General features: G+C 40.4%; 1 long non-coding RNA gene across 1 annotated transcript; it reads left to right on the forward strand.

Annotated features, from left to right (window-relative positions):
- The first annotated feature begins 10,590 nt into the window (after window positions 1–10,590).
- Window positions 10,591–14,051, forward strand: LOC135175096 (uncharacterized). Its single transcript, XR_010302234.1, has 2 exons — window positions 10,591–10,660; window positions 13,567–14,051. It is a non-coding gene; the product is annotated as an uncharacterized LOC135175096 (long non-coding RNA).
- The last annotated feature ends 5,545 nt before the right edge of the window (window positions 14,052–19,596 follow it).

The raw sequence follows: 19,596 nt of genomic DNA on the forward strand, positions 1-19,596 counted from the left end.
GGTAACTCTGAATCACACCAATGGCCTTTATTATTACAGCTTTAGCAGATTTCCAGTCATTGGAAATGCCAAATACTTTTGGGTAATTAAAAATTAACAGTGAGTTGGCTATTTCTTCAGATAACTATTTGGGCTTCAAATACAAGTAGCTGAACTTGAGATACCTAGAGCAGATAGCACTTTTTTCGTCTGTATGGAAACTGAAGGGAAGTACTTAGTGTGGCCAGCAGGACACTGGAAGTTCTTCTTCCCCTGTACTCAGCACTGGTCAGGCCACACCTTGAGTACTATGTCCAGTTCTGGGCCCTTCGATTCAAGAGAGATGTTGAGGTACTGGAGCGTGTCCAGAGAAGGGTAACAAAGCTGGTGAAGGGCCTGGAACACAAACCCTATGAGGAGAGGCTGAGGGAGCTGGGGTTGTTTAGCCTGGAGAAGAGGAGGCTCAGGGGGGACCTCATTGCTAACTACCTGAAGGGAGGTTGTAGCCAGGTGGAGGTTGGTCTCTTCTCCCAAGCAACCAGCAATAGAACAAGGGGACACAGTCTCAAGTTGTGTGTGGGGGAGGTATAGGCTGGATGTTAGGAGGAAGTTGTTGACAGAGAGAGTGACTGGCATTGGAATGGGCTGCCCAGGGAGGTGGTGGAGTCACTGTCCCTGGAGGTGTTCAAGAAAAGAGTGGATGAGGCACTTAGTGCCATGGTCTAGTTGATTGGCTAGGCCTGGGTGCTAGGTTGGACTGGGTAATCTTGGAGATCTCTTCCAACCTGGTTGATTCTATGATTCTATGCTTCGACTTGATCTGTGCCCAGAAAATGCTAATCTATATAAAATACAAGTAGGCATCCTTTTGTTGCTTTTCTTCTCTGTAAGAAATATTAGACAATGTAAGGGACAAAAAAAGTCAATTCTCCAGCCAGAATGGACATATTTGGAATGGGAAACATGAAAATATGTAAAATAAGAGTCTCAGGGATGCTGACGCACCTTGTACTATCTGCAACAACCAGCAGCCCATCAAAATGCGTCTTTACACCACTAGTATAGAAAGCAAACAGACATCTCTCAGATAATAGCAAAGTTGTCTCACTGAGATTCATCTTTCATTTAAACTTTCCCTTCTGTATACTGAATCCTAGTAAGGCATGCAGCTTACTTACTCCTGCATAGCTCTGATTGGTTTTTTTTTTATCCTGCGAGTTATGTATAAAGGATCTTTGTTGCTTTTCAAAATGTGTCTAAGCTTAAGTGTGGTTATAATCTCTACCCTCACCTATCTTAAATGATATCCTATCACAGTATCATCAGGGTTGGAAGAGACCTCACAGATCATCAAGTCCAACCCTTTACCACAGAGCTCAAGGCTAGACCATGGCACCACCAAGTGCCACATCCAACCTTGCCTTGAAGTGCCCCAGGACTCCACCACCTCCCCGGGCAGCCCATTCCAGTGTCCAATGACTCTCTCAGTGAAGAACTTTCTCCTCACCTCAATGTCCACTGGAATAGAATATATTTTTCAATTTCAACTCATCGTTTGTGGTGGGTCTGTAATAAAAACCTTTCTTAAATTCATGGCATACTTTTCTAGAGTAATGTATCTAATATTTGCTTTCAAAACTGTGCACCTCTTTTTCCTTCCATATAAAATCTAAGTTTGTGCTAGTCCTACAGCTATCACAGGATCACAGAACTTTAGAGGTCGGAAGGGACCTCCAGAGATCACTGAGTCCAACCTCCCCTCCGAAAGCAGAATCCTCTAGGGCAGTTCGCACAGCAGTGCATCCAGGCGGGTTTTGAAAGGGGAGACTCCACCACCTCTCTGGGTAGCCTGTTCCTGTGCTCTGTCACCCTCACTGTAAAGAAGTTTCTCCTCATCTTGAGCTGAAACCTCCTGTGTTCCAGATTGTAGCTATTTCTCCTTGCCTTACTGCTGCTGGCCACCGCTAATGTGGATACGCAAGCAAAGTCCTCATGTCAAGTAACTGTGTCCTCGCTAGTCCGCTGAGCTTTGGGGCTGCACTTCACTTTAGGTGCAGTAGTGCTGCCCACTAGTGGACACCGAGAGCCATGTCAGTATTCAATCTCAACAGCTGTTGCTTGTCAATCCTGGGTATTTGACCAGATGATCTAAAGTAAATATAATCCTTATGCTTTGGAATTTTAAGTCTGCTCACTACTGGATTAAATTATTTTCCTATTAAGTTGCATTCAAAATGAAAGACGTCTGAAAGAATTGAGCCATGGTCTTCAAAGGATCACTGCTCAATTTTCATTGAGGATGGAGACCCTAAAATCAGCAGCTAACTGCTTAAACCAGGAGAAAATTCCTCCCAACAAATTCAGCGACAAAGAATCATTTAAAAAAAAAAGTATTTTCTGATATAATAATGCAACATCAGCATCATTGCTTCTTCAGAGCCTTCAGTAACTGCAAAAGGCAGGTTCATATGGTAATCTTAGAATCCTATCACAGCAAGGAAATACAAAGAGGATTGTAACTTTTCTATATTCCTTCCTCAACCTGTGCGACTGACTACCAAGTTTCAATCTCTCTTCCTGGCAGTCATGCAGGTTTTAAATAGATCTTACAGTGCTGTTGCTGTAGTCCAGATTCCTGTCTGTACTGTTGCTGTGCTTTTTATCTAATATAAAGACCAGGCTTTTTAAACAATTACCTCTTCCTGGTGTTTCTGTTTGCCCTATGATAGGCTAAATTCATCTGAACTCACCTCAGACCAGACCTAAACTGCTTGAAACATAATGCAATATGTAGTACTTCACTTACTTGCAAAGGTCTTCTGTTATTAATATGGGATGTTGCCTGCAAGAACTGATCATGAAAACAAAGTTTATGTCATTCTATGAATCATATCAAACTGGGATAACAAGCAGTGATTTTTTTTTCAGTTGGACTGTATCCCAAATATTTTTTTAATAAAACAAAACAACCAACCAAACCAAATCAGCCATGCTAGCTCCAAAATTAAATGCTCCCTCTACATAACCATTTCTATAAAACACCAAAGTAGGCTTCAGTATAAGAACCTCCCTGTAGAGAGAATCTCAGCTGGTGAACACTCACTCTGGAAAAGTGAAAATTCACTTCAGCTGCTATATTATATTACTTACCAGAATGCAGTGAAATTGCATGCAAGAAATCATAGAATCATAGAATCAATCAGATTGGAAGAGGCCTCCAAGATCATCCAGTCCAACTTAGCAGCCAGCCCCACCCAATCAACTAGACCATGGCACTAAGTGCCTCATCCACTCTTTTCTTGAACACTTCCAGGGACGGTGCCTCCACTACCTCCCTAGGCAGCCCATTCCAATGCCAATCACTCTCTCTGTGAAGAACTTCCTCCTAACATCCAGCCTAGACCTGCCCTGGCACAACTTGAGACTGTGTCCCCTTGTTCTGTTGCTGGTTGCCTGGGAGAAGAGACCTGGCTACAACCTCCCTTCAGGTAGTTGTAGACAGCAATGAGGTTTCCCCCGAGCCTCCTCCTTCCCAGTCTAAACAGCCCCAGCTCCCTCAGCCTCTCCTCACAGGGTTTGTGTTGCAGGCCTTTCACCAGCCTTGTCACCCTTCTCTGGACATATTCCAGCACCTCAAAGTCTCTCTTGAATTGAGGAGCCCAGAACTGGACACAGTTAGAGCAGCAAACTCTGAAAGTCTCATTTCAGTATGTTGCAACACCAATCCAGATGGAATATTTGTTGTATCAATAGTAATATTGAACTCTTACTTATATAATTATAGATATATGCTAAACCAATTGACCTTAACTTTATAATTCTTAAGTCTATTTGATCAACTTTATTTCACATTTCTTATTCCTTACATTTTTTTTTTTGGCACAGAATGTAACTTTTTTTTCTTCTTTTTTTTTTCTCATACTTGAAGTAGAATCTGTCACATATTTTTGGAAAAATTGAAATAGTAAGGAATACTTCTCCTGCCAAAATGTGGTATGATGAATATGGCCATTTAGCTAGAGTACGCAATTATGAAGCTACAATGCTGTGTGGCTCTTTTTGTACTACAATCAGCTTCTTTAAATTGGTTCATTAGGAAAAAGAATTCTTTGTTATCAGCATGTCATATTGTTCTGTAAACACTTCCCACATTTATCTTTGTCTACATGATTTTTTTTTAACAAAGTAATATCCATCCAAATTGTACTGACTGCAAGGTGAGCTTCCAGAAAGATCAGTATGTCTTGCTGCTCTCCATGATGTAAACTCAGAACTGCTGTTGATTTTGTTGAGAGAAGTTTGAGTTCTTCAGGTCATTCATCACATCTCTCCAACCTTAATTTTCTATTAAGGACCACTGCTTGTAAAAGGACAAGTTTGTAATATTATTAGAATATAGGAGTCTCAAAGCATATGATGTTAATTTAGTAATGGCTCTACAAGATATTAGATGTGCTAATCTGGGAACTGCCAGAACTATCTCTGCCAGCATCAACAGCGTGATCCTTAGCAACATCTACAGCTTCCTTGCAGAGATGCTGTTCAATATATCAAGATATATTGCCTTGATTAGGCAGCCTATTTAAAAAGCAATGCCAGGACAATTACATACACTTACATGTCTAACTGGGGGACTGATCATTACTTCTTTACATAATGTTGTTGTGTATTGGTTATGTAGATCATTTACAGCTTACAGTGAAATCAATTTGCCAATTAATTCCCCGTGAATAAGTGGCAAAACCAGCAACACCTTTAGTGATAAGGACAACGTGGCCCGACTGCAATAGACAAACACACACTTAACCTCCTCACATTTGCTACACTTCTCTTTCACCTACAATGACTACCTCCACTCATCCTCTCATACACCATACTGTGCGTTTACATGAGTGACACACAAACATTCACCCCTTTCAAGATTTCACCTATTATGCAATTTACTCATCCATGCCTTTCACTGAGTTTCTTGTGACAAGGACGTGACAAGAGCATGACAAATCAAATGGCACTAAGCAGCCATTGAGAACTGTAAGGAACAGGAGGAACATCCTTTTTTTTGAGTATTCAAGGTAATGCAGGTGACATTGTCCAGATTTACTGCTTAAACATGATCACTACGTCCTTTGTATTAATCTTTAAGTCAAAAAATGTTGTCAATATTTTTTATTGAACAATCTCATACTATCCGCACATTCTCAACTGACCAGACAACTCTCAGTGTTGATACAGCTTATTGATCCGTGTTAATCTTGACAGAGATGAAAATATGATATACAGGCTGCTATGGGTGGTGATCTCTTATCACTGAATGAATGTCTGTGTCTACTGACTATCTTTGGTTGTGTTGAAAACAAGGTACTGTGACCTAGAAACAGACCTCTCTGGGATGCTTTATAATTTGTTTTTTAAATATTTCATAGGCATTAAAAAAAAACAAAACACTGATTTTATTGTAGAAGGATAATACAATAACATAGTCTTACTAACTATTGATTAAGAGCTTTATAAAATTGTTGTGGTCAGTCATAACAATGTGAAGTTATTTTCCAGTTGTTCAACAGAAAAAAAAAGTTAAAAAATTGCTAGGACTTTTCTCCCTGGAAGTGAGCTTGGTGAAACATAATTTCTTGTTGCTAAGTAGTTCTCAAAGGATAGTTTCTAGCTTTCCACTTAGGAAGACACCATTGCTGTATCATTACAATGGTATGAATAATATATAATAAGTATATCACAGTATCACAGTATCACCAAGGTTGGAAGAGACGTCATAGATCATCAAGTCCAACCCTTTACCACAGAGCTCAATCTAAACCATGGCACCAAGTGCCACGTCCAGTCTTGCCTTGAACAGCTCCAGGGATGGCGACTCCACCACCTCCCTAGGCAGCCCATTCCAGTGTCCAATGACTCTCTCAGTGAAGAACTTTCTCCTCACCTCCAGCCTAAATTTCCCCTGGCATAGCTTGAGACCATGTCCTCTTGTTCTGGTGCTGGCCACCTGAGAGAAGAGAGCAACCTCCTCCTGGCTACAACCTCCCTTCAGGTAGTTGTAGACAGCAATGAGGTCACCCCTGAGCCTCCTCTTCTCCAGGCTAATTGTTAAGAGTCATCATTTTAATTCTACTGGGATTTAAATAGGTTAAGACATTGGGAACACAGAAGACTGATATTTTTCAGCAACTTAAACACTGGAAATTCTATAGTTCTTTAAGTGATGTATGACAGCTCCTTGATATTAGTTTGTAAAAAGAAAAAAAAAAAAAAAAAAAAAGGAAGGTCTGTCTTTCCAAATCTAATGTCTGTTTCACCTGCTTGCTGATTGTACAGAAGGCAAGACTGTTGCTTGTCAAGTTCTCCTTTTAATTGTTCACATAATATCATGGAATGTGCCAGAAAAAGGCCTGATCTTGAACATATTCCATCCCTATTAGTCTGTCCTATGATGCCAAACTGAGTCAGCATAGCCTGACAGAAAAAAGAACCATGCAGAAATTTCAATTACTCTTTCAGAAGATGAAAAATAATGAGTAGTGGAGAGAAGGCTTCACAGGCTTAAAGGACACAAGACATTGTGTAACAAAGCAGTTGTAAGATAAGGTCCCAGGTACTGCAGTGGTGATCTGGATCTACTGAGCTCACCTCACCATTTTAACATCCACTGGGGTAGCCAAGTGATTACAAATGTGATGGACAAGGATGGATTTTCATGTTGACATTCCAAACTGTACTCTACAGTGCAATACAGTAGAAAACAGTGTAAGCAATAGTCAAAGAACAATAAAAGAAATAAAGTAAGTCCCATGGGTTCATGACTGTATTGTTTGTGATATTCATAATGATAGACTAAATGTTAATGTATTTCTATTTTAAGGAAAAAATACCATGAGATATGTTGAACTGACACAAATATATTTACATATTTATATTTCTCAGAAGTGTAGGGGCTTTTAGACTTTATAGTGAAGAGTCTACTAAGCCATATGGTTGTGTCTGATTAATGTCATAGATTGTCCTGAGTGTTACACTTAAGGGCTAGTGCCCTAGACTACTCTCTTAATTATAAACAAGAATAAGTTTTTCTAGAGAATTCCAGTCTAAAGGATGAACAATTTTAGAGATTGGACCCAGGATAATGCAAAATAAGATTATCTAATTCCATTGGCCTGCTGAATATCTTCTATTTTGCATCACGAGCTTGTTGATCTCTCTCTCTGGCATCCTCCTGCTTGCTTCTGGCTTCTTCATTCTGCCTGTTGACCTTGCACACTGCATGACTGAATCTTCTTGTTTGGGTTTGTAATGTACATTGAGGGGGAGGTAGAGGCAGTATACTGGCTGTGAATAGCCTCTATGGACTTCTTTGAGGTACAGGAGGGTGGCTTTCATGTTGCTGTTGAACTGTAAATATATGTAGATTTACCTTGCATATGGTATGCATATTTATTCTACTTTTGTAAATACAATTTCATTTAGCTGCCAAAATTCAGAGGAAGTGTGGTAAATTTATTCTGGAGGGTAGATATACAATTTCTTGGAGTGCAAATCTATGCTACAATACTGGGTAAGGCTTGGCTTACTTGCTGAGCTCAGTATTGTGTTACAACAGTCACTGCTTAGGGTGCCAATTGGTTGGCTTGTGTAGGTTGCTGTCTAGGGTTCAACATTTCAGTAAAACCTTTGGGCATATGTGTGTTTTCCTCATGGGAAATGCTTAAACAATCAAAAGACCATATAAAAGTCAAATGTATTTAAGTAGAAACTTCTGAACATACCCTTCAGATCTGCTGCCTGCTAATAACAAGGGAATCTGCTGGGATTTTTTTGTACTTCTGAAATGAACTGCAAGAATGCAGTACAAAACCCCTCCATATCCCAGAAGCTGCAGTGGAAGAGGTATCTACTGTCTAATGTTATTACTGTTTTCTATTTCTCTCCTACCGTTCTTGTATGTGCAGAGATTCATTAGAGCTGGCTTGGTTATCCTTTGTGAAAATTGATTCCGAATCAGTGAATGAAACACTGGAAAGCTCTTACATTACATGGACTGAAACAGGCAATTTCAGAACATAAATCCTCTGGCTTTTTAGACAAAAATCACAGGATGAGAGGAATTGCTCTCTCGAGAGTCTTGCTTCACTTCATGCAGTGGTAAAGGAAAGCAGGACTGAATTAAACTTCTATATCTAGCCTCTAGATATTTATGGTAGGGTAGGTACAATTCACTGACCCAAAAGATTCTTATAACGTATTTTAAACTTTATAAATACCCACACCAGGCCTTGTTACTATGTGAATATCCTTTTTGCAATGCTTACTGGGAATGGTCCCATCTCACGTGAGATATATTTTATTTGTGTTGCTCTTTGTACAAAATCAGACTATATTTGCACTCAATGAAAACCCAGCACAGTTGTTTGCTCTGATCAGGTCTCAGATTTGATGGCTCTGTAGATAAGACAAGCTAATGTGTTTCAACATTATGCCCCAATTTTATTCTGGCAAGGCTGCAAATGCCAGCTCATGTGCCTAGAAATAAACACAGGACACAACTCCAAATGTGTAATGAATCCTCATTTTCTATATTTTGGCAGGACTGAGTTTACATCTGATATCAGAACACTGCCTAGTAACCCATATGGTGGACTTTACAATTTATTTCCTTGATCTGAGTTAAAACACTTGCTCTTGTGCCTTTTCCATGTTATAATGGCTTTGGGGAGGTGCATGAGTATTAGAACAGCAACTTGTTATCATACTTGTCTCATTGAAAAATTGATGATTATGCCCCATCCTGCCTGCCTATCAACATTTCTATGGCTTTGGGATGCTCTGTCTCTGGTTTGAAATGAAAGGCCTTTTTTTATAATGCTTTGCCTTCTGGAAGAATTCCCTCTTGCTGTCTACTCTCAGTTTCCCCTGTGATGCAGGAAATGAGCAGATCTAAATGCAGCAGAGTTATTTCAGAGGTATTTTGTTATTTTCAGCTAACTACAATGAGGAAATCTCTAGTCTTTAAGCATTCTGGAAGTTGCACCTCTGCCTTTTCCTCATCCTTTGTCACTATATTTCCCTCTTTATCTAATAAGGACTGGAGGTTGCCCTTGCCCCTTCTGTTGCCATTAATATATTTATAGAAACATTTTTTAATTCTCCTTTACAGTAGATTGCAGGCTGCTGCTAGCTGTCAAAAGCAAATCTTAATTTCCTCCCCCTCCCCCCGCCCCCCCCCCCCCCCCCCCCCCCCCCCCAAATGCTTTGTCTGGGAGGAACAGTTTTTAATTTCTCTTTGCTTTGGTTTAAATTTAAGGTAGTCCTAGCACAGGACACTGGTCTATAGCTTCTTCGACTGACACCAGAATGGAAACTCTATTGTCAGGTAAGTGGTTGGGAGAAAATAAAGAAGAAAAACACAGCACATTCAATCCAGCTTTGCTATTACTCTCTCTCTCTGTCTCTGTATACATGTGTGAGTTGTGTGGTTTTTGAGGCAGAGAACAAAAGACAGTTTCAGCATCTCCACATCCAATACCCAAGACTTCAAAAAAAAGTGATGTTAAGTGGTCAGCAGTTTAAAAACTAAAACTATCTACAGTGGTGAGAGCCTTGTGGCACATCAGTGATGGGTGAGCACTGTGGAGATTACGCTTAATAAATTTCTCTGGGTATACATGTGACATAAAATTGGAAGATAGAATTTCCTATATGTAAAGTGGTGTGAAATAAATTCTACTACAAAGAGGAAAGAGGAGTAAAATTCTCAGTGCACTTTGTAAGTGCTTCACCAAATGTTTATGTGAAGAAGAAAACATTATGAACTCTTAAACTGAAGTAATCTTTTCCCAGTGCTTGTTATTAGGAGTGAAAGGAATGCAAATCAAGATGACATTTCTGTAGGTAATAACACCAAGATCAGACTGGAATTGATGATTTATGGAATTGTTAGTAATCCCCACACATATAATCAGATCGAACTCACAGCACTAAGAATGTTTGCACCAAGAAAGAATAGTGTGTTTACTAACAAAACACTGACCACATCCCTTTCAAGTAACATTACTGTCTACAACTACCTGAAGGGGCATTGTAGCCAGGTGGGGGGTGGCCTCTTCTCCCAGGCAACCAGCAACAGAACAAGGGGACACAGTCTCAAGTTGTGCCGGGGTAGGTATAGGCTGGATGTTAGGAAGAAGTTCTTCTGAGAGAGAGTGATTTGCCATTGGAATGGGCTGCCCAGGGAGGTGGTGGAGGCACCGTCCCTGGGGGTCTTCAAGAAAAGCCTGGATGAGGCACTTAGTGCCATGGTCTGGTTGATTGGATAGGGCTGGGTGCTAGGTTGGACTGGATGATCTTGGAGGTCTCTTCCAACCTGGTTTATTCTATGATTCTATGATTCTATGATAAGGTGACCACCTGGATTCTGTTGCAGTCCCCTCCCATGCCAGGTGTGACCACTTGGGTTTTGTTGCAGTCCCCTCCCACCCCAGGTGTGACCACTTGGTTCTGTTGCAGTCCCCTCCCACCCCAGGTGTGACCACTTGGGTTCTGTTGCAGTCTCCTCCCACCCCAGGTGTGACCACTTTGCCCTCCCTACCCACTGCCCTATTTAATGAGCCCCAGGAAAGGCAGAAGCCCTAAGCTTGCCCATTTGGGCAGAGGGATCCTCCTCATCTCCTCACTGGTGAGTACCCATGGTGCTGCACTGGGTGAATGGTGAAGGGATTTCTAAAGGCCGGGGGGCCTGGTTGGCCCCCCGGTTACATAGAATTAGGTTCCATGATTGCTCTAATGTCACCCATAGGTGCTGGTTGTGCCTCTTTACTTAGGCTGAGCTCCTCTCTGTTGAGCTGTTTCTTTCTGCTAACTTGTAAAAATGACAGGAACAAACCTGTGAAATGTATTGAAAAGTATTGAATTAGCATGGCTGAAACATCTGAGAACTCCTAACAAAGAAAATGGAATAAATTTTGACACTCTTTTATGTCAGAGTGGCTGAAACTTTGTATTGTTTTGTAACTAAGTAAAAACTAGGTTTTTTTCAGTAGGATGTGAAATCCCATGTTAAGCCAGGGCACTGCAGAATCACAGAGCTAATCAGGTCAGAAAAGACTTTGGAGATCATCAAGTCTAACCTGTCACCCAACATCATCTAGTCAGCTAAATCATGGCACCAAGTGCCCCATCCAGTCTATTTTTAAATATTTCTGGGAGCATGGACTCCACCATCTCCCTGGGCAGCCTACTCCAATGGCCAATTGCTCTTTCTATGAGGAACTTCCTAACATCCAGCCTAAACCTGCCCTGGTGCAGCTTGAGACTGTGTCCCCTTGTTCTGTTGCTGGTTGCCTGGCAGAATAGACCAACCTCCACCTGGCTACAACCTCCTTTCAGGTAGTTGTAGAGAGTGATGACATTACCCCTGAGCCTCCTCTTCTCCAGGCTGGACAACCCCAGCTCCCTCAGCTGCTCCTCATAGCTGGGTTCCAGACTCCTCACTAGCCTCTTGCCCTTCTCTGAACACATTCAAACATCTCACCATCTTTCTTAATACCTGCAGGCTAGGAGCAATTTTGTATAGCATCTAAAAGGACAGCAAAGTACTGCATCCAAGAAGGAATAAGCTTTTTGTTAGTAAAGCCAGTGGAACCTAGACAGGAATACAGCTTATCAGCTCATATCACCACAGTTTGCTTGCCTAAATATTGATATCATTGTATGTGCCCTAGAGGGTCTTAGACATCTACACAGTTTATAGCAATGAAAAAATGTGTTTGGAAGAGCTGTGCACTTCTGGAGTGCCTCTGCAGACTGAGAGCACTGCACTAGCACATCACTGGCAACATGGAAAGTCCAGGGAATTCTTGAGTTACAGCAAAGGCAGTTTTTCCCTAAATAATTTCTTGCCTTTATTTTTTAACTTTCATTTTTTTGGAAGTGAGACCACACCAAGTGGTAATAAAAATTCAAAAGGCAACAGTTTTCCAATAGCCCTGTTACTAGCCTTTGGTTACAATATACATGGCATCTGATTAATTTCCTGTTGATGCCATGGAAGATGTGTGTGCTGACCCTGAGTGGAGCAAAGATTAGTCTTTGATAATGTGTGCATATATTAGGCTGCAGCCACGTGCTCCACTGTTTCTAGAGACTGAGTACAATATTAAAGCAAAGAAACAATGAACAAACCTTGTCTTACACTATTGCTTGCCAATTTGCTTTAGGGCAAGAAAAGTATATTTAGGAGAACACATCAAACAAATTTGTAAATGCTTTGGGGTGGTTTTCCCTTTAGCAAACAGGGACTGCATTGCAAACAGTAGTAGATCGGGCTTTGCTCGTGGTGAAGTGATCACAAAATACTGACAGTAGGAACCTGACACTTTATCTGGAAGCTGTTCCTGGTTACCAGTTTTATAAATGACTGAATGTGGATAGATTTTTTTTCTTGGCTTTCTCCCTGATGTTATTTCAATTTGATATCATGAAAGAAATAAGCTGAAGAGACTCACGTGGCTAACAGAGGAGAAAGTCATGCTTCACTGTGGTGTCTGCTAATAAATATTATTGTCTGGGCAGTATACATGTGAGTCATATCTCAATGTTTCATAACATAGCTACCAGTAATAAAAACAGGAGTCGTGATTATCTGTGATGAGATCTGTTTTCTTTCTCTAAAATATCAACAATTTATTTTCTTATGTTTATGATTTTTTAAAAAATATATAGTTCCAAAGAGCAAAATTACATTGTATTTAATATCAGAGAAAATGGGAGACTGACTGTCCTGAAATGAACCCCCTTAATTTTTAAGCTACTGCTCCTAACAAGATCTTGACCTGAAGAATCTTCTTCAGGAGGACCCCGCTTAGCAAATGATGTCATCAAGGAACTAACAGCAATCACTATATGAAGTGAAAAGTTGCAGCAAAAGAGGTTCTGCCTCAACACAAGGGGGAACTTCTTTACTGTAAGGGTCACAGAGCACTGGAACAGCCTCCACAGAGGCTGTGGAGTCTCCTTCTCTGGAGACTTTCAAGGCCTGTCTGGATGTGTTCCCCTGTGATCTGTGTTAGATAGTATTGTCCTGCTCTGGCATGTTGGTTGGACTCAACGATCATTTTGGGTCCTTTGCAACCCCTAACATCCTATGATCCTGTGATTGGGGTAGGCTACACAGAAAGTGTGTGCTCCAAAAGAAAACTCTCTAACCCAACTAATGTATCAACAAACGAGTCCTTCATTTTTTTTTTCACAGGCATATCTGAGTCAGTATTTGTGGAAGAATTATTAGCCATTATTATCTTGTGGTTGACATTAATAATTTCTGAGTTAGGACAGGTGACAGTAAGTGTTGTTTACTAATGATGTAATATGTGGGCTGAGTTAGTCATGCTTACATACCCACTGAGTATTAGGTACATCATCCTACTGGCTCTACATATTGTTTTGTTTTCCTTCATTTGAGTCTAGTTGAATTTTTACTACTTATATGTAAGTACTTTATCTCTATTCCTCTATCTTTGTTTTAGGATTAAAAATGTAGTAAGTATAATTGAAATATTGTGGTCTTATCTCTATTGTTTGCAGTCACTGAACACAGGAAAAATGCATAAGAGGAAAAAAAGAAAAGACTCAAAACAAAAGACCTCAACAAACCCACAACCCCCTCCCCAAGCAAACAGCAAAACAACAAACCGAAGAGTCCTAAAACTCCCACATCTTCCTGTTCTGAAGGCATGGGAACCTTGAGAGCTATTGCTTTCTCAGTGACGAGTGGTCAATGCAGCCAGACTGTGGAATTGGAGCTGACAATGCTGCTTCTGTGACCAGTGTTGAAGCAAGCCCAGGGTGAGCCCTGTCAAGAAAAGACCCCAATATTGTACTGATTACAAGTTGCAGTGCCACCGAATTCCACTTTTGTCTTGAATGGAGAGTTTCCTGTAAATTTGTGTTTATTTCACTGGGGACAGCCCCATTTTCAGATTTATACCCTCTTCATAGCTGTCTTTCAGTATAAAATGAAGTAAGTTCTGCTGTTGTGTGCAAATAAACAGAGTTAATTTCCATTTCTACTTCCATGTGATCTGGGTTTTTTTTGCATGAACACAGAGACACCTTCTGGCATATAACAGAAAATTTAATCTTTGGAAGGATTAAACTGTGCAGTTTGACTCTATAAGAATCAAACATGTGAAAACTACAGCCCCAAGTCGGATGACTTGACTTTCCAGCTTCTGAATAGGTGTCCACAGGCTTCACCAACTCATTCTGCTTTCCAGCTCAGAGTCATGGTTGAGAGTAAAAATAGGTTGCAGCACTGATCTGCTCATAAACAATAATGATTGCAACAGGAGAGAGGGAGATACACCAAGGAAGATGAAAGCAGAACAGTGTGAAGTAGGAAAGAGAAAATACTGTCTAAAAACAAAAGAAACATAGTATTTTTTAAGTGAGTTTCAGTTTTAAGTATCCTAATTTATACCTGTATGCCTTTAGATTTAATTACCCTTCTTTAGATTGTTTACAAATGCCACTAAGATGAATAACTATTAGCACAAGCAGAGTACTCATGGGATGTAGGTGCTATCTGTTGTGAATTAAAATAGAAATTAAATTGGTTATATGTCAGTTCACATTTTCTCCCCTGATGCACATCCTACCTAACAGCACCTCTTTCTCAGTGTCTCCTTATTTGTAAGAATTCTAGGGGAAGAAAAACTCCTCACTAAAATTCTGTTCAAAAAAGACCTGTCATAATCTGTCTAGCACTTCAACCAAGCGCAGCTACACTTCTGTAGATTGATAAATCTTTGCTTGTACTTGTACTGCATCTTCATGTCATCAGTGATGCTTTCATTATGTCACCCAAGCAATGAGTTATTTGCACATTTTAAAAACATGCAGAGGTAGCTCCACATGTAAAAATAAACACTCCAAAATTTCCAGATGTGAGGCAGTGAAATGTATAGCATTTCGTTGGCAGAAAATATAGCATGAGGTTGTGTGAGGATCAGCTTGCAGAGACTCCTGTTCATTTCTGAAGTACCTTTCTTCTGCATGCAGTCATGAGCCTTTTGTTCATCACTCATTCCATCTTGGATCTTAAAAAGAAAATTCACTCTTCTAAGCTCACCACAGACATGGGGACAAGTTGCTACTGGAGAAATTTAGACTGGATGCCTGAAAAAGTATTTTAACCATTTGAACTATTGGTCATTGAAATAAACTCCTAAGGGAGGTAGTGGATTCCTCTACATTAGACAGTTTTAAGGCTCATCTTGACAGGGCACTGGGCCATCTCACTTAAACAATAGTCTTATCCTGAAAAGTTGGACTAGATGATCCTTGAAGTCTCTTCTAACCTAATATTCTATGAATCTATGTTGGAGATGCTCTGCATTACTGAATCTTTGTACAGGAATTCCTAGTAACATAGCCACAGCCAAGCTTTCCAGTTACTCTGTTTCCAGTTTCTCTTCTGAGCATAGTTGTGGTGGGGTGGGTTGGTTGGTTTGTTTTTTATATACAGCCATTGATTTATATACCAACACTTATTTGCATCATTTTTATGGACATTCAAAAGTCATACTCATGTCAGCTAATAGTAAAACATATCTAAAAACTGGTAAAAACACATGTTCCTCCCCATCATGTCAAATTATTTAGTTTTTTTTGCGTGTAACTTCAAAATGAAACAGTTATTTATAAATAGGCAGAATTAATAGCTTAGAGAACACCTTGCTTCAGTGTAAATTATTGATGCGGGGGTAGGGGGGATTCTTAATACCTACACCTATTTGGCAGAGGTGAGAAATTAATTTGAGGTGATATAAATTTTACATAAAAATATAATTTATTAAATTTAATATTTTGAACTCTCGCCACCCTCAACCACTGTGTATTAATGTTTATGTTCAACCCACGATAATGAAAACAATTTAGGACAGAATATATAAAAAGATTTGGTTATTTAACTAGCAAATATTCAAACTATAAACAGAGAGAGGAGTTTCCCCTTTGGCTTAATGCCATTTGGGATCTTTGTGCTATTTGCCCAGCAGGGTGGGCTGAAACTCTTTCTGCTCTATGGCAGAGACAACTTATATTACAGAGGTACTAAAGCTTTACTCACAAGTCTTATTATTAATCACCCTCTGGGGCTGTGTCACAGCCTGTGCCTAGTGTCCAGACTTCAGGGGATCCACCTGTGGACTCTTTGAGGCTGGAATCTTCCCAGCTTGAGGGGAGAGGATAAATCTTCCCAGTCTCTGGGATCTTAGGTTTTCTAACCTTTGTTCTCCTGGTTAAGGACAATCTCTGCCTTTGATGCTGCTGTCTTCTTCTGGATGCTGTGTCCTGGGATATCAGCTTGGCAGGACTTCAGGAGCAGGAGAATAATCGTGCAGTCTCTGGCATGGTTCCTTCATGGCTAGCAGGCCGGGGGTGTGTGCTAGGAGTCTGAGCTCCATAGATAAAGCAATATAGCTTGCAGATGTTCACAGCTGGCTTAGGAGGCTATAGGCTCCTTATATATATATGTGCAGGCTTAAATGAGCTCTGCATCTAAGATACACAGGCAGGTGAGCTGCGAATGAATCAAAGCATGAGGTCTGAGCCTCAGAGCATAGGAGCGATGCTATGGCATCCGAGCGTGTGGGTCAGGGCAGCAGGGCACTGCAGTGTGGTCCAAGCTGAGCTACGGATAGGGTCAAAGAGTTATGTCTGAGCCTTGCAGGATCTGTGCCATGTGGGTGAGTCAGAGAGGGCTGAGCTGCACTGAAGGCAAGGTCAGAGAGCTGAGCACGTGTCTAGCTGTGTGCCCCTTTTTATTGATTGTGGGCCAAGATTAATGGCCTCTTTAGCCACCAGAATGACCAATCAGGTTGGCAGTAAGCCAAACCTTACCATAATAGGCAGAAGGCTCTTGCCTGGACTTTCCCAAATATGGGGATCACATGAATTTGCTTCAGGGAGACACGAGCTGAGTGTGTGTGGCTTACACAACTTGTTTACAACCAGGGGTCCTGGCAGAAAAACTTGTCCAGGCATGCATAGGCATAAATACAGGCCCTCCATGACAATTATGTAAGATAGTTCATGCAAAATTTCAACTGAAAGTAGAACACAGAATTTTCTGACATATCATGAGGGTGTAAAAGCAATGCAGTTGTGCAGCTTATTGTTGTTTACAATTTATATTCAATACAAGTTTCTACTTCCATGCTTTCAAGAATTCATTAACTTATATCAATGCTGCATATCCCACCATAAGTTAAAAAATGCACTGAAAGAACTTTGGAAAGAGCCATTGATGTGCTGCTGGATATAAGGAAAAATGAGAAGAAAGGTAAAGTTGTCAGTCCAATGTCCACTGACCTAAGGCATGTGCTAGAGCTCTGATAATATTATTCTAAACTACTTTTCTATGGAAAGATTTATAACTTACAAAAAAAAAAAAATCTTAGAAAGATTAATCTCTAAGATACTTTAAATCCTATTCCCAACAAGATCACTGGGTTATACTGGAGATACACTTAAGATATATTTATTCATGCACACACAGTTCTTCGCCTTGTGAATCAAAATAAACTCTCCACCAAAAAAGACATCTTTGCTGGATGCCAAATTGCATAACTTCTCTAGGTATGGGGAATTATTTAAACTACTACTCAGATATTCAATCTTTTTTTACCTTCTTCACTGATTAGTGCACCCTGGGGATAGATTTTTTTCTGTTGAAGCTGTATGATAAAATTTTGGCTGCAAAGCTTTGTTTTTGTGATTTTTTTTTTTCAACACAAGTGCATACCAGCCACAAGGATTTTTGTGTAAGGATTGGCTTGTTGCTCTTGGCACTGATGTTTAAAGCAGGGATGAGTGGAGCTTGCCCACAAACTATTCCATAAGAAAATGACTTTCAGCACAGCAGTATACAGACAATCATGAAAGGCTACACATTGCCATCCTCAGGCTACCAGTGGTGCTAGGAGAAGGAGTCTGCAATTGAACAACATATACTGATAAGGGTTTTGGGTTTTGTAATATCCCAACATTTCCAGAGCAGGACCATGAGGGTGATCAAAGGGCTGGAGCTCCTCTCCCATGAAGAGTAGCTTCCTTGAGAAGAAAACATTCACCTAATTTTACAAGTTCAAAAATAACTACTGTCAGAGCATGTGTGTGAAACTGAGAAAAGGAGACGGGGGGATGAGACATGAAGTAATTTGCAGAGTTGTGTGTTTTAATTACAAAGTAACCTTTGCTTGATGACACAACTATCCTAATTATGCATCCTTAGGCTTCCCTTGGGAACCTTAAAATTAAGCATACCCCAATTATATGAAGTATACCTGATGATGGTAAAAACTAGCACATTTTTGGTTCTTGGAGCACACAATAACGATGTGAGCATCTCTTGGAATGAAAAGATATAGCCTGACTATGCTTTTAGAGATCCAAAGATATATTCCATACCCGAATCCACATAGAATCAACCAGGTTGGAAGAGACCTCCAAGATCATCTAGTCCAACCTATCACCCAGCCCTATCCAATCAACTAGACCATGGCACTAAGTGCCTCATCCAGGCTTTTCTTGAAGACCCCCCGGGACAGTGACTTCACCACCTCCCTGGGCAGCCCATTCCAATGGGAAATCACTCTCTCTGTGAAGAACTTCTTCCTAACATCCAGCCTATACCTACCCTGGCACAACTTGAGACTCTGTCCCCTTGTTCTATTGCTGGTTGCTTGGGAGAAGAGGCCACCCCCCACCTGGCTACAATGCCCCTTCCGGTAGTTGTAGACAGTAATAAGATCACCCCTGAGCCTCCTCTTCTCCAGGCTAAACACTCCCAACTCCCTCAACCTCTCCTCATAGGATTTGTGCTCCAGGCCCCTCACCAGCTTTGTTGCCCTTCTCTGGACATGTTCCAGCACCTCAACATCTTTCTTGTATTGAGGGGCCCAGAACTGGACATTGACAAATGTTTAATGTAAAATTTAAGGCTTTTTAAGAAATGCTGAAAGAGTGGACAGACATTCAACAACAGATTTTTTGGAGACTCAGTAGCCAGTTTTTCTTTCAGCTCATTTTCTTAGACGTGATTGGCATGAGAAGTGTTTCACCAAACACCTGACTTCAAAGTTAGCATTCAATCATGCACAGTACGCTTCACTTAACAGCAAATTCAGCACATTTTTGCCTAGTCTGATGACTCTCTATTATATGACTGATCTGTTCCCACAAAGTTCATTCTTTGAACAGTATAAATATCAGTTCATAGAAAAACACATATAAACTTGCATGACATCTAATAAGTTGAATGGAAATTCTGAAATTTACCTTTTGATCTGAAATAGAAAGGAAATGTCATCTTTTCTGACCAAAGAGGATGAATTTAGCTAACACACATATTGGTACATCAAAAAATTTATTCAAGACTGTCCTGGCTTAAGACAGTCTAGTCTCACAAACAGTCCCTTCTCCACAGTTTGGAAGAGAAAGTAACACAAGTAGCACAAAAAAAAACCCAAAAAAACAACCCTGAGATGAGATAAAAAGAGTTTAATGGAAAGAGTTCAATGTACAATTACCTTAGCCTATTTCACAGAAAAG

The sequence above is a fragment of the Pogoniulus pusillus genome, chromosome 4 (genome assembly GCF_015220805.1).
Source record: "Pogoniulus pusillus isolate bPogPus1 chromosome 4, bPogPus1.pri, whole genome shotgun sequence".
Classification (NCBI taxonomy): domain Eukaryota; kingdom Metazoa; phylum Chordata; class Aves; order Piciformes; family Lybiidae; genus Pogoniulus; species Pogoniulus pusillus.